Genomic DNA, 16,348 nt, shown 5'->3' on the forward strand with positions numbered 1-16,348 from the left:
ATGCTCTGCCTCTGCTTCTGCTACCTAGATGGCTCTGGGGCAGGCGGGAGAAGCTCATAAGGAGATGCAAGGCACCTGCCAGCTCCTCCAGGTGCTGCCCGTCTGTCCACTGTTGGGGGCTGCCAGGAGGACAGCTGGTGTCCTCATCCTTACAAAGCAGCCCAAGTACTTAGCACAGAGCCTGTCATCTTGTGCCTGAGGGTTATTGAAAGAGAGTGAAGGGGAGGGAGTACCTTTCCCCACTGTGTACAGCTTGGAAAGAAACACAATTTGTTATGATGCCAGAGCATCAAGCATGTTATTGCTTAATTTGCCTTGTGGGCCTCTTGCATAGCTTACATCACAGCATTTCAACTCAGACCCATATGTTATCAGCTGCTAAAAGGACTAATCTGAAAAATATCTGACACTGTATGTAACTCTCCTAGCTGCTGAAATAATTCAAACAGATATGCTGTGCTTCTGTTAACACTCCCTTAGACACCTATAAAAATGCTAGTTGTACAAGAATGTAGATGCTTTTGTACCCCTGAAAGCAAAGATCTCTCCCAGTTTTTGGGAGAGAGCTCATCCTTAGAGAAGGCATTAAAGATAGATAGGTTGAAGAATATGAGCGGCTAAAAATTGCCTTTGCAACTCTAGCTCAAATTTGCCTCCCTTACCTACTCTATTATGTACTCTGTATGATACTTCAGGCTGTACAAAGCGCCCAATGTTTGATTAATCCTTTGCATGCAAGCAGGAATCCTGCCCTTCAGTGTGAAAGGTATTCACAGCTATTCCCAAAGGCAGAGTAAAACTTGGCTGAAGTTTGTGACCCAGTCAGACTCCACTCCCACTAAGCCTGATGTTGTGGTGGATAAGATGTCAGCATCTTTTCTCTGCTTTTGCCTTTTTAATTTGTCAACATCACAATAGACTTCCTAGTTTTTATTTGTGTGTTTGGGTCTCCTATCTGGCAAGTACACCTGCCTTTTCAGTTCTTTATTGTACAGTCTCTACCCCAGAGCCCCATGTGGGTGGTGTCACCAGGCTTGCCCGCTGTATTTGTCTCCCAGGCGCAAAGTCAGGACATTAGTGTGATTGATCCAAAGGGCGAGCTTGAAATTAGCTGTCTGAGATTAAAAGGAACCCCTGTTCCGGCAGATGTGCATAAAATATGGCAGCCTGGGAACAAGATCATAGAATCATAGAATAGTTTGCGTTGGAAAGGACCTTAAAGATCACCTAGTTCAAATCTACCTGCCATAGGCAGGGACACTTCCCACTAGACCAGGCTGATCAAGGTCGCATCCAAACTGGCCTTGAAAGCTTCCAGGGACTGGGCATCCACAACTTCCCTGGGCAACCTGTTTCAGTGTCTTGCCTTTCTTATCGTGAAGAATCTCTTCCTAATCTAAATCTTCCTCCTTCCAATTTAAAGCCATTCCCCCACATCCTATCACTCCATGCCCTTGCAGAAAGTCTCTCCCCAGCTCTCTTGTAGGCCTCTTCAGGTACTGGAAGGCTGCTCTAATGTTTCCCTGAAGCCTTCTCTTCTCCAGGCTGAACAACCTCAACTTTCTTAGTTGTCCTCATATGGGAGGTTCTCCAGCCCTCTGATCATCTTCGTAGCCCTCCTTCACACCTGTTCCAACAGTTCCATATCTTTCTTATGTTGGTTATTCCAGAGCTGGACACAGTAGTCCAGGTAGGGTATCAAGAGAGTGGAGCAAAGGGGCAGAATCACCTCCCTCGATCTCCTGGTCACGCTTCTTTTGATGCAACTCAGGATATGATTGGCCTTCTGAGCTGCGAGCACACACTGCTTGAGCTCATGTTGAGCTTCTCATCAACCAGCACCCACAAGTCCTTCTCCATTGGGCTGCTCTCAGTCACGTGTTTCCACAACCTGTATTGAAAGCGCAGATCGCCCTGACCCAGGACCTTGCACTTGGCCTTGTTGAACCTCATGAAATTCACACAGGTCCACCTCCCCAGCTTGTCCAGGTTCCTTTGGATGACATTCTGTCCGTCTGGTGAGACAGTTGCACCACTCAGCTTGGTGTCATCTGCAAACTTGCTGAGACTGTGCTTGTTCTCCCTGTCTATATCCTTGATGAAAATTTTAAACAGCGCCGGTCCCAGTGCAGACCCTGAAGGACACCACTTGTCATGGATCTTCACCTGGACATCAAGCAGTTGACCACTAGTCTCTAAATGCAACCATCCAACCAATTCCTTATCCACTGAACACCCCACCCATCAAAACCATACCTCTTCAATTTAGAGACAAGGAAGTTATGGGAGCCTGTGTAAAGGGCTTTACAGAAGTCCATTGTTATGTCCATTGCTTTCCCTGTGTGGTCTATTGCTTTTCTACTTATGTGGTCACCTCATAATAAAAAGCCACTAGGTTGGTTAGGCAGGACCTGCCCTTGGTGAAACCATGCTGGCTGTCAACTCACCTGCCTGTCCTTCATGTGCATTTTCATCTGTAAACTTGTGGTCCATTCCTGGAAGGCAAGGGTAGCTGCCTATAGTCAGTCTGCTTTGAATTGACCCAGGTGTGTTAAAGGCTGGAAGGGAATATTTCATTTGAAGTGCCTCGTCCTGAAGTCCCTCAGAAAGAGAGAAAGTGTAGGCAGATGCAAACCAGCACAGTGCATGCAGCTGGATAAAGCAAATCCATCTCTCCTTACACCAGACATGAGAGGGGTGTCTAACAAGTAATATTGGAAAAAGATAACTGGATTCAACCCTTCCAGTTAGCTCACAGAGGAGATGCCTTGGCTGAAGCTGAGTCAGTGTCTTTAAACCAATTTTTCTTGCCTGCTACAGAACTGCCTGAGAAAGCTGGCATGGCTAGACAGACTAGAAGCTACTTTCACAGTCTCTCTGCCTTCTTTTAGCACGTTCTTTTTTTATGACCTTGCATCAAGTAGACCTTTGACAATGACCTAAGCATAGCTGGGTTGATTATTGAATCATTTGCACAGCCTATATATCAACATATGCGATGACTGCATTTACAGTCATGACTATGCTACTTGAGAAAAAACAAGAAAATATAAAACCCCCACTTATTATAGCTGGTAAATAGGCAAAACACTGCAGATGTCACAGATTTTTTTTCCCAGGTCCCTTTAATTTCAAAATTTATCATCTCACTCTGTCCCGTGACTGGGTACCTCCCTGCATAAAACAGAATCACAAGGCTATAGGGACTTAGCTGCCCTAAAGAGGGAACTAAGACTGTACACTCTTTTCACTTTTATTTTGTCCATAACTTCTGGAAGCCTCTTTCTATTGCATTTATTTAGCTTCCAGTGCTCTTAGTCTGAAATTGAATTTGCCTGTCCCCTACCAGGGTATTTTAATGCATGAATAGCACTGAATAAGATAGATCAGCACTAAAGCAAGACGAGAAATCTGATCAAATTTCTTGCTTGCTCTTGTTGGCTACAGCAATACAGTCTACACATCCAGAAAATTATTTTCTGAGGCGCTGCACTTCACTGTAGAAGTTGACTCAAAAGAAAAGTTAACCTTTTGACTTTTATCTTGCTTAGGCTATTTCCTACCTCCACAAGCATCTTTGATTTCTCTTGCAATTGCATAGAAAGAAAAATGTAACTCAGCACCATCAACTAAAAAAAGAAGCCAGATGATGCATTTTAATATGATTAAGATGCCTACATTTTCTTTTTCCAAGTGCAGTTTCAAGTGATGAACTCTTAGAATTGCATGTATGTCTTTAAGAGATGTTTTTAATCAAAAAATTATAACAGGGAACAAAGGACTTTTGGCTTTTTACTTTTGGTGCAGAGTGAGGTAAGGAGACAGCAGCTTGCCAATGCTGTAGGGTACGGTCGCTCAGCTTGTGTCCTTATGTAGGTCAGATTGTTAATGGAGATAGAGTTTTTAGTAATTATAGCTAAGACAACTAGTTTGAGACATCAATGCTGCTGGGCATCTTCTTGTGAGAAGGGACAGGTTCAGTACCTGGAGAGGCACAGGAAACGTAGGCTGTTAACTGTGAAAACAACAGAGATGGCCAAGGGGCAAGGTATGTCACTGAAGAACGTGTCTACCTTGATCCATTCTCACCTTTCCAGTGCCTGTCCTTGAAACACATAGATCCTGTTCAGGTAGACCACTTCTTTCCTTTTTGCTAGCATAAGAGGCATTTTCCTGGAGTTTACACCAATTTGTTTACCACTTATGAAGAATGTAGTGAGTTCATGGTCCGTGGGAGCCTAGTCGACTCTCTGGGCTCAGACATGGCAGATCCTACAGACTGTAGTTGAAGAAGTGATAAATCTGGCAAGGTGCAAGTGCAACCTGGTAAATCGTGGCAATCCTTGCAAAAAGTCCACAGCACATCTCAGAGAAATCTAGCTTACCAACCCCTGAGATTCTGTGGAGCAGTGAGAAAATGTTACCCGATCTGTTGCTAAACCCTCTTGAGAAACAAAATTCTCAGTCTTCTGCAAGTGAAAAGCTGCATCAGCTGGATGAAGCGTGGCAAGACCGGAACAATGTCGTTATGAAAAGGTGCCCTGGCTGCAGCCACCCAGGAGTTAAGCTATGACCTCTGAAAAGAAAAATTGGACGGGCAAAAGACCAAACAGCGAATCTTTGTCCCCCATTTGGGTGTAAGAAACAGAAGTTTGTATTCTAGTAGTTTGTGTTTTCATTCCCGGAGGCCAAGGTAGAATTAGACAGAGGGTAACCAGGACAAACATCAGACTGTGGATTAGGATCAGCACTTACGTGCTGTTTTGGAAGATGGGGGTGTTTCTGCTCAGAAGTGTGGAAAAGTCAGAGCAGCAAGGAGACAAGAATGCTCTAATGAGCACAATTCAGACATCCCATAGGCCTGCTGATTGGCACAGTGCCTGGGATTTGCTAGTGGATGACCATATAATCATGCCTTAGCCAATCAGTTAAGCCAGTCTTCCTTTATCCTTAGAGCAAATGAGGAAAGGCTTCAGTTTCTGGAACTGTACTGCTGGTAATTGCAAAAATCCATTGTCGTTTTGTTTCTGCTCGGGGGGTGGCGGGTCTCAACTTGCCAGTGGGCAAGCAGACCTCCTCCCACTGTGCAGCAGGCTCCCTTGCAGACAGAATGACACTTCTAAGTTCACATTTATTTTTCTCTAGTCCTGCTTGCACAGGGCTAACTTCTATCAAGCTGTTTCTAGTCACTGTGCACAGTTGTTTGCAGTAAAGCAGATACTGTCTGTTTTTTCAACAGCAGCCTGCAACCTTATGAAGCTCGATTATTCAGCACTTACACTGGTTTTCTTCCTCTTCTTAGTACTTGCTCTTGATGACCAGGCAGGTGTTCCTGTTAGCACAGGAGACACAAGAAAGATGACTGCTGTGCATAGCCTCTCTTGAGTAAGCTTTTTGTGAACTAATAAAAGCATTTGTCCTGTCCTTGGCTGCTGAACTCTGGCTGCAGCACTCTGGCTGCAGCATGTAGATATTAGCGGAAGGGGGACTATGGATAGGCTCAAGCAGAGCTGCAACTCCTGGTTACTCAGCCCAAAGGTCTGTAGTGATGTCCCTAACAGGGGTGGAGGATTCCTAAGTGTTACAGCTGTGCTGAATTCTTGCTCCCTCTCATTAGCAAGAAAATCACACCACCCCTTTCTGGTTACGCCCTGTGAACTGTTCCTACTTTCCTTACCCAAAGATCATAAATACTTACTACTGGCCAGCTGCTTGCCCTATTCCACTTGGAGATGTCCAAGCATACTTACTAGGCAGCTTATAAGAAATGGGAGCATCAGAGAGGTACTCTTTGCCTCCTGTATTTGAAACTTTGAAACATATTTCACACGCAACCAAAAAGTCATCTTCTGAGCACCAGACATCATGGAACAAGAACAAACCATATTTGTTGAGTTCTACAAACAGCTTTGTTGCGTTTAAGCTGCCAGAAGGGGCCTGGAGGCGTTCTTCTCTTCTTATCCACTAACAGTACTGGGCTTAAATGCATTTTGTTCTGGGGCACTGTATGGGATTAGCATTTCATACTCCAAACATGTGTCATTTGTAGCTGAAACTTCCTGCAAGCTAGCTGAGAGAGACCCCAAAAGTGTGTTAGTGGTAACAAACTTTGGCTATAACAAGGTTACATACTGTACAGTACTGTGACATTATCACTGTCACTTACAGTGACATTGTAGCATTAGCAACCCTATTTTTAATCTGAGTCATTGCATTAGTGATTGCAAGGAAGTTATTCATGCCTCTGCCAAACCTTTGCAGCTTTGTGAATGAAGGAAGGAGCAAACGTTATCTTTTGAGAAGCTGCAGAATGATCACCTATAGGAAAAAAACATGGAGATACTGAGCCTAATCTGCAGATGCAAATGAGCCTTACAATCATTTTAGATGGTTTTCTCCTCTAGGGCAAGTCATTACTTTTCAAAGAACAAGAAATGCAGCAAAGTTTCTACTAGGAAGTGTTGGGGTGAAAACTGTGCACTTAAGACAATTATCACAATTTCTACTTTAAAAGCAAGTAGCTTCTTCTGTGGAGAGGCATGAAAGCACTAACGATTAGTAAGGAGGCTTCTCTTTGCCTAACTGCTTTAAAGCTTTTGCACTTCCCAAAGCTGCTCATGCAGAATCTGACCTCAGGCATTTCTCCTGTTTCATGTGACAGTGGAAAAGACCGTTGCAAAGAGGTGGGATTCAGCGTAAGTAATTTTGTACTTTGACTCCATGAGTCAGCTATCTTGGGGAGCGGGATGGCGGGCAGTTTACTCCTCTGAGTACAAGAGCAGGAGTTAGGACCAATGTGTTCAGCTATACAGATAGATCAGAAATTCCTGGAAATGTCTGCTGCTGAACACCTTCTCACTGTTCACACAGGCTTAGCCAAACTGGTAGATCAATGTTAACTAGCAAAGGAGAGAGCTTGATCCGCACTACAAAATCTTGACAAAAGCTTAGCCTAGGAAAGTGGTCATGTGGTCAGTATATAGTAGCCTCCCTGCTATCACTGCTGCTTTGCACTCAGGAGCAAGAAAGATATCCTTTCCACTTAGAAGGGTCCTATCTTGCAAAGTCTTGGGGACTCTCACAGAGAGATCAGACCTTTTAGAGTCACTAAGTGCGTTCTCCAGAAGAGTTTACATTTGAATGAGTGCAGCTACGTGCTTAAGGCAAAATAAACATCTTGCATGGATAGTGAATGACATTCAGAAAGATCTTGCCAGGTAGGTAACAATGTTTATCTACGGATGAATAGGACAGCTGGTTACATAACTACAGTCACTGGACACTCATGTTACTGCTTGAATGTATATTGAATGGTTGTGACCTTGTTGTCCCAGCCACCAAGAAACAGCATCATTTAAACCAGTCACCTTTCTTTCTTGAAAAGGCTGCAGTGCACTTGCTGCCAGGAGGCTCCATGTTGGCAGTGGGTGAGATCACCTACAGTCCAAGTGCCCTCAGGCTTTGCAGGACTCTTACCCAGCCTGCAGGCGAAACTTTCCATTGCACTTCATCATCTCAGCTCCCACCCATCAGCCCTCCAAGAAACCATGGAAAACATTTGCTCTTTGATGCTAGAGATTGTTCGGGTTCTAAGTCACTGGGTGCTTCTGTTCTGAAGTAATTCTCACTGCCATAGCTGTCATAGCAGAGTATTGACACAGTGTCTAGTTTCAGGCCAAGACACAGAAAGCCAAGCTGTGCATTTGTTTCCTTCTCTTCCAGGCTGGAAGCAGCACAGCTGAGATCCTGGGTGTCCTCACTGGCTTCAGGAAGAAACCCCTGGATAGGTATCTTGAAGCCAAGGGGCTTCTCTGCCAGGCTGGTAGCACTTAACACCCTTGAAAGCAAGTTGCAGCCAAGAATGGCTGACCTTTGAAATCTCCACACATGCCTGGGGCATGACACACTGCAGCGCACTCAGATGGCCACCTGATTAGAGCAATGTTCTGAATACTTTTGGATCTCTCAGATTAGGTCTCTGGGTGCCAGTCGTTAGCTTCAAAGGATTTGAGCCTCTGCTTTGAATTCAGCATCACTTTATTCCTGAAGCAGTATGGCACATTTCCCATCACCTTAGCTTGCGATGAATAATACCTTACTTGGTAAGTGTAACAAAGGTAAATATAGGCTGGATGGCAAAGCTATTTATCTTTTACTTTTCAGTAATCCCCTTAGCTGTCTCCCCTTAGTTGTCTCCCCCGGCCCTCAGCTGCTCCACCCCCTCAGAAGCTCTTTTAATTTCCTTAATTCTGAGAGATGTGGTACATGCATGTGGGAATATGGTGGGAAACACACAAACTCAGCCCTTCTAGACCTTTAGCATCCTAGAACTACATGCTGACACTGATGATAAGATCCTGGTGAAATACCCAGCAAGCATGCTACTTTTTTGCAGCTGAGAATCTATTTCAACCACCTCGGGACCAAGATGAGAGCTGTTCTGCTGCTGAGCCACTAGAGCACTTATCAATCAAATGAAGTTGTAAGTTAGTGAGATTTACTAAAAATACCATGACTAAAGTCTTAGAAAGACAATTTTAACTCATTATGACAGGCACAAAAACATTCAGATATGCTCTAGACTGTATCAAGCAACCAAATAAAGGAAAGAGCTGGGGGTAGATTTACTGTTAAGACTATCTTGTTATCTGGACTTCAGGTTACCTAGATTTCCAGTCTGTAACCTGGATTTCAGTAGTCACAATCTCCTCTTTGGATTTTATAAATCTGTTTGTAAAAAGTCACTTAACTTCTATTTGAAAGAAGTTGGCATTTGGAAATGAAAGTAATAGGGACTGAAGTATAAGAATTCCTCTCTGTTATTTCACTGATATGACCCAGAATGTGTGATTTATTACCACAACTGAACAGCTAATTATAAAACAGACATTAGATAGCTTTGGTCTGCCACTTCTTATTTGGAGCTTTATTAATTTGATCTGTATTTCATAATTATTAGCAATCAGATAAATATTGCATATTTTACTTGAATGTGGTAAGATGGTATGTGCAGATGCTAAGATGCCAGAATTATAGTTTTTTAAAAGATTAATAAGGTTCATGTATCACTAGGATGGTGTTATTTTGTTTTCTAGAGCTTTTACTAAGGGATTATTTTAAAAATGTATGCAGGTTCATGAATTGCAGGTTCATGAATTTATACGGTGGTATTCATGTAAATAGTCTTTATTTCTTATAATTTTGGATTACTGTTTTCATGACGCCATAGTTCCCATTGCTTTTTCACGGAATGACGCTGTAGGTGCAGGTATCTGAGTTTCTTAACATCCATTCAGCAATTAATGTCTGTTTCTGTGGAAGATATGACCCACCTCATCCTTTGCTTTGGGGCCTTTGGGGTACGATGTTGGAGGACAATGTGGGAATCTCATGAGAGCCAGAACTTGGGATGAGAAGTGCTTTTTAAAGATTCTATCCCTCTGCCACATATAGAGGGCCCAGGGCCTATTATTTGGGCATCTTCCTTTCTACAGTTATTTCATTCTGAATCTCCCGCCCCTAAGAAGGCTCCTCTGCAAGCTGTGTTCTAGCCTCTCTGATTGAGTCATTCCCTTTCCATCTCTTCACAACCATACAGGTAAAATACCACCCTTATTTTTTTCTGCACTGCTGTGCAAAATGTATTTCCTCTTGGACGCAGGCGATTTTGCAGCTGCTGAATGGCCCTGTTGAGACATTTTTCCTTTCCTGCCACTAAGCATGCACTGAACATCAGGAAATCATTACAGCAAACTGGGAGACTGTATGAACACATACATAGTGAACACAAAACCCAACTGCCTGCAGTAATGTGCAGGGTAAGTTAAAATACCTCCTACACAGTATTTGGCTTCTGAAGCTTGGTTCCAAATTGGCTGTTACCAGAGTAATGATTTAATCAGTTGCTAACAATCACTGTCCTCCCTACCTACTGACAATCATGTAACCTTGCAATGATTCCCATGCCACCCCATCTTTTGCTGTCATCAGAAGAGCTGGCCATACTTTGGGTGGTTTCTATGCAGAGCTGCCAGGGTTCTTCTCTCCAGAGTTCCCAGGGCAACACATCAAGTGCAGGGAAATCTCTTGCTATCCTCAAGGGGAAGAAAAAAAATGGAAACATCAGCAGCCGTCATTTACGTTAAAAGTCCAGCTTCCAACTAAAGTTGGGCCTGTGTTACCTCCTGGACCTAAAGATTTAAGAGGGTCAGATCCAGCTTTCAAGGGCAATTCATTCTATTCATACTGATGGCTTTATCTCAGGTTCAGACAACCCATGCAGTGCTTACAAAGCCCAGAGTTCTAAATACCGGAGAGAGCCATACTGTCCTTAACTCCATTGACATGGCAGCCTTCCTACATGTGCATGGGCTCGATCAAGTTCTACCCTTTCCTTGCTGGGAGACGTGGAATTTCTCCTAAGTCCTTGTCTTGATGGGTGGAAACGGGGGCATCAAGAGCATACCAGTGATTCATCACATTTCTCCTCCCACACTTAGTCTGGAGACACAAGCAATAATTTTATGATCAGCAGAACTTTTCTAATAAGGGCTGCTTTGTAATAACTCCAGCAAAAGGTCATAGCATCGGGTAGAAGGAAGACTCTGGGATCAGAAATCTGTAAGGCTCTCTGTCTTTTTTCTGAATGGTAAAATGAGATTTAGCACTGAAGCATTCCAAAGTGCCTTTGTTAAGGGTTTGTTGTCAATACAGAAGAGTTCTTAGGTTCATAACCTGAGCACAGTCCACGTTCCTTTGCCTGGGCTACACAGGTTAATCATGAGTGACTAGCTGCAATTTCTTGAGGTATTTGATATAGTTTTCTTCCCATCAGCTATAGCTACACCAGAGAGAACTGGGGGAATGCATTATCCAAATAATGCGCTCATGACCAGATGGAGTTGGCATGTTAAGAGCATACCCAGCTGTGGGCTGCAGCAATAAGGATTTTCTTGCTTTTGTTGTAGTGTTCCTTCATTTCTTCTTCCAGACCATGCGGAGAAGTGTAGAGGCAGGAGCTTGGCAGAGACAGACAAGAGGATGAAGACAGCATGGAGTAACAAACAATGTTTTTGGAAGGACAGCCTTTTGGGGCACACAAGGATGTGTTCTCTAAAGCCCTCTGGTCTGTGTCAAGTGTGACATAAGGTCCCTAGTTCTGTTGATTCTAAGTGATTCTTAGGGTACTTAATTGCTTCAGAAACTCTCTGCCTTCCTCTCCCACCCCAGAAAGGTCAGTGGGGATGTGTGAGTAGGAGACTGGCTTCTCAGAGCAACCCATTCCCATTTCAACAGCCTGTGATGGAAGATAAGAAAAGCATCTTCTTTTTTTTTCAATAGTAGTACTGTGCAATGGAATGCTGGTTTGGGCTCGCTCTGAGGTGACAAAGCCCTATCCAACTAAGACATTCATGTGAGGTAAGTACCTTGACCATGCAGATTCCTGTCGACGGGATTCCCCTACATGCAATGGCAAGACAGGGAAGTTGTCAAAGAGGAACTGAATCTGTCCTGAGGTCTGACTAACCTCCCAGGTCTTCACCCTCTGTTTTGAGAATGGGGGATTGAAGGTGATAGGAAACACATACACCTGCCCTTGCCTCACTTTCTTCCTCCTATCCAGACTCTCTCTCTCCATTCCTTCGTACTTCTATCCTTCTATTCCAGCATTCCTTTTCAGTGTGGCATCTCATTCAGTAGGCGCTGGGGATCTGTTCCCACCACGCCTGGGAACAAATGGATGTGAAATACATCCAAGATGTCTTTGCTATGTTCCTCCCCCATTTGCTCACTCACAGGTTTTCTCCTCTTATTTTATGCTTGTTGATAGCAAATGACTTTACAAACTAGTATCATGTAAGGACAGCCAGATTAGATATCTGCCCTGCCCTCTCCCCAAAACAGCACAAAGGTGGAGAAAGGTGAGAGCAAGGCAAATACATACTGTATTTCCACCTTATACAACCTCCACATGTATTCTATTCAGATATTCTCCACATCTGATATGGTTTCCATGGATTTAATAATTCCCATTGGATTACTAAGATCTGGACTTCCCTTGATCCCACAGAAATATTTATGATCCACAGCCTCTTGCAGCAAAGATTTCTCCTACACATAGAATCATAGAATCACAGAATTACAGAATGGTTTGGGTTGGAAGTCACCTTAAAGATCATCCAGTTCCAACACCCCTGCCACGCACACTGACACCTCCCACTATATGAGGTTTCCCAAAGCCCCGTTCCAACCTGGCCTTGAACACCTCCAGGGGTGGGATAGCCAGAATTTCCCTGGGCAGCCTGTCCCAGTGTCTCACCACCCTCATAGTGAAGAATTTCTCCCCATTATCTAATCTAAATTTTATAATTTAAAGCCATTCCCATCATTAATAAACTACATGCCCTTGTAAGAAGTACCTCCCCAGCTTTCGTGTAAGCCTCCTTCAGGTACTGAAAGGCTGCTTTAAGGTGTCCCTGGAGCCTTCTCGTGTCTAGGCTAAAAATGCCTAATTGTCTCAGGCTGTCCTCACATGGGAGATGTTCCAGCCCTCTAACCACCTTTGTGGCTCTCCTCTGCACTTGAACACATTCATTTCCTTGCTATGCTGAAGACGGCAGAACTAAACGCAGTTCTTCAGATGTTCATGAGAACAGAGAGGGAGCTCAATGTGCTGGTCACACTTTGGATGCAGCCCAAGATACTGTTGGCTTTCTGGGCTGCAAGCACACATTGCCAACTCATGTTGAACTTCTCATCCACCAGCATGCCCAAGTCCTTCTCTGCAGGACTACTCTCATCCTCCACCTAGTCTGTATTTGTGATTGGGATTGCCCAATCCAGGATCAAGAGGATGGTGACAAAGCTGAAGTCATGGGACCTCCTTTTCCGAAAACAGGGGCTTCATTTGCATTCTCCCAGACCTCAGGAACCTCCCCTGCTTGCCATGATCTTTCAAAGACAATAGAGAGCAGCCTCACAATGAAAGCAGCCAGCTCCCTCAGCACTCGTGAAGGCAACTCAACAGGTCCCATGTACCAAAAAAGAATGGAAAACTTGTTACATGAAGAACCATATCTTTCAGAATATGGTGCCCAGTAGTTGTGATTGATAACTCAATTTGTTGCATGGGAAAAGGTACTGAACAGCCAGTCTTTTCCTACTCTCTACAAGGTAATTATGTTTTCATAGACTTCTCCGATATCTCCCCTCAGCTGTCTTTTTTTCCCAGACTGACGAGACCCAGCCTACTCGCAACCCCTGGACCTCACTGGCTCCAGGTATTTGTTCACTCACATTGCTCTCCAAACTCTTCCACATTATACTATTTCTACTCTGAGAGAAGAAGACCAGGACCGCTCACTGTATTTAAGATCTTCACAAATAATGAATTTATGCAGTGGCATGGTGATGTCATCTAATAATTCCTAGCATCTAATTTGCTTTATTGACTTACTGAGCAGTGAGGCGACAGTTTTGCAGAGCAGGCTCTCACAGCCTCAAGACTGTGTCATTTCTACCCCCCTTCCCCCCAATCCACCTTGAGTAGTAATTGTCAGGGCAAAGCTAATAATTCTAATTTAAGAAACTAAAAATCTTGTGCCTATGTGCAAGAGTGTCTTCCAGAGACCTCCATAGAGTCAGAAAACTCAGGGAACAGTGGCCTGCAAAGACAGAACAAGAGCTTTACAACATTTGGATCCAGAAAGATGGCGGTTAATGGTCTGACACAGTCTGCTGAGCAGCTGGGCCAGTACAACACATAAACAATTTAATCCAGCACCTCTTTTACTGAAAATCTGAAAATGAATAACAAAACCTTAATAAATCAACAATTACTTATTGCTGTATTTGGGATAATAAATTCTTTAGTTTATCAGTAGCTTGTGGCTTCCATAGCATGTTCTTTGAACAGTTTGCCTTTCAGTTACATCCCCTTTCTCTCCTGAACAATAAATTATCATTCATTTTTCTTTTAAAGGAAAAGAGGGGGGGAAAGAGGATATATTACATTTTTTTCAAAGAAAAATGAAACATATTTTTGACATATATCTTAAAATAATATGACAACTTTCTCTGCGTGTTAGATGCCTATGCATAAATAATAAAGGATGTTATGTTATTTACAGTGTTACACAATAAACTAAGAGAGTTTCATTTAACACATAATCCATAGACAGTAAATGATGAAAACACCTAAGTATGTACAGGATGTATTTACAATAGAATAGAGAATTACAAATGATGATAATTGGCCATGTTCTTTGTCTGCCCTTCTCTGCAGCATATCATAGGTGCTTTTTTGTTTTTTACTGAAAATAAGTTCTAGCTGATGGTAAGAGCCACACTGTGGGACCAAGAAGTGTTCAACAGGCTGAGAAGTGTGTCCTTTGAGGGGCACAAGTTTGCTATCCTGGATGCTCAGGAAACTGCTTGCAATGTATGTGAGAGAAGCAGGGAGATGCAGTGTTGTTTTGGAGAATTGGAGAAAGGAGATTTCCTGTTTCCCTGATAAAGGCAGTGATTGATCTCTTAAACCTGGGGATGTTGGAGTGGCTCAAGTGAGGATGGGAATAGGTAGGCCAAGAGGAGGGAGTAGTTTTTTCTCTGTTAAATGAGAACCTCTGTGGAGCTGTAATGATTTACACCAGCGGAACAGGCAGGCTGTACCAGGTTGTGTACAACATATTCCAGCTCTATGCCCCTGAAGGAAGTCTTTTATCCTGGAATAATTCCTGCATATAAACACATACACAGGGGAAACTCATGACTCATGTTAAATGACATGGAATAACACCAGAACATTCTGAACAACTCTGCCACCACTGGAGTACTTCCCCGCTCTTCAAAGTACGTTTCTCCTTGCCATGACTTTCAGCGAAAATTTGGCAAGGGTTACACAGTGATGGCCCAAAGGTGTTGGGACTGCCTAGCTCAGAGGTCTGGGTAATGAAACAATTATCCCCAACAGGGGAGCTGGCCTTTCCCGTAGGCACTTGCTGGCTCTGCTCTGTGCTGCTGCAGTCTCCAGCTCCCTGGCCAGCAAAAGCTGGCTGCAGCATGCCAGCAGAACCTGTGACCATGTAGACTTGCTAACTTTAGGATGTGAACTTTACTGATGTGAAGCCCCCTCACAGTGTGCTAAAAGCAAACTCAGAGGTGAGGGGCCATGTCCTGCTCCCACTTCTGTGAGTGCCAAGCCAGGGCAACTTCCATAACTCGCTGCTGCATGAATTGTGCTGTAAGGCTGGGTTCTCCCCAAAGACCTAAGGGCTTAGGCAGCCATATCCCCAATTGTATTTTCTTGTTCTTAGGTCCATGTGAAGCCCCCAGCCTAATTTCATGCTTACTCTATAACATACTACTATATGTACTGGGGGAGGACGAGCAGCGACTGCACACCACTTTGACTTTGAGGTACTGCAAGAGGTATGACATTTTCCAATAGATCCACACCTAGTAAATCTCACATGTACAGCTCCCAAACATGCAATTACTCCTTCATTTTATACCGGCCCTCTATAACAACAGTGTTAGTAGTCAAATAATTTACTCCACTTCAAGGCAAGTTACCTCTCCATCCCAACTAATCTGTCTGGGCTATCACAGACACTTCAATGAGAGCTGGCCATTTGGCTGATCTGTACTGGAGGAGATTACAGAAGACCTTTGTTATAATCTCTGTTCTACCACTAAGACAGGTGATTGTGGGGCAAAATCCTTGTTACTCTTCCATCTGTCCTGTAAGATCTTTGCAGTATCTGAGACCTTACTGAAAAGACAGATTTTCAAGTGCCTCTGGAAACTCAACAGTGCAAATCCTTTGGAAACTGGTGGTCTGCATTTGGCTCTCTGTGCTACTGAGCTGCAGAGTTATTGGGGAGGTGGGTGTTCTGCTGCATGGGATTGCAGAAAAATACGCATGACTAAAAGAATGAAAATGAGTATATGGTATCTAGAATTTGCAGAGAGTTTTTGTTTTGGTCTGCAAAGGCAAAGTGTGTTCAACTACATGCCAGGTAGGAAAAAAAACGGCAAAGGGACTTATGTCCAGACAGCATGTACTTGACAAACTTTGCCATCTCCCATAGACTTCTCAAATAAGCAGTGCTATTTGAGCCACCACATAGCCCAAAGCTGTGCTAATTTCCTAGCCTTTTGCTTCTACCACCAACATCCTAGCGTGCAACTTAGTCATCATCTTCTTCCTATACTAAATTATTTTTGTTCTTTTTTTTCTGAATCTGTTGGTCAGGTAGACTCATCCACATTCTTACTGTGGTTGATTTATACAGTGAGCAACTCACTGATTTTCATCATCCTGATAAACAGCTTAATTTACTCGACT

This window comes from Cuculus canorus, chromosome Z (assembly GCF_017976375.1).
Source record: "Cuculus canorus isolate bCucCan1 chromosome Z, bCucCan1.pri, whole genome shotgun sequence".
Lineage (NCBI taxonomy): Eukaryota > Metazoa > Chordata > Aves > Cuculiformes > Cuculidae > Cuculus > Cuculus canorus.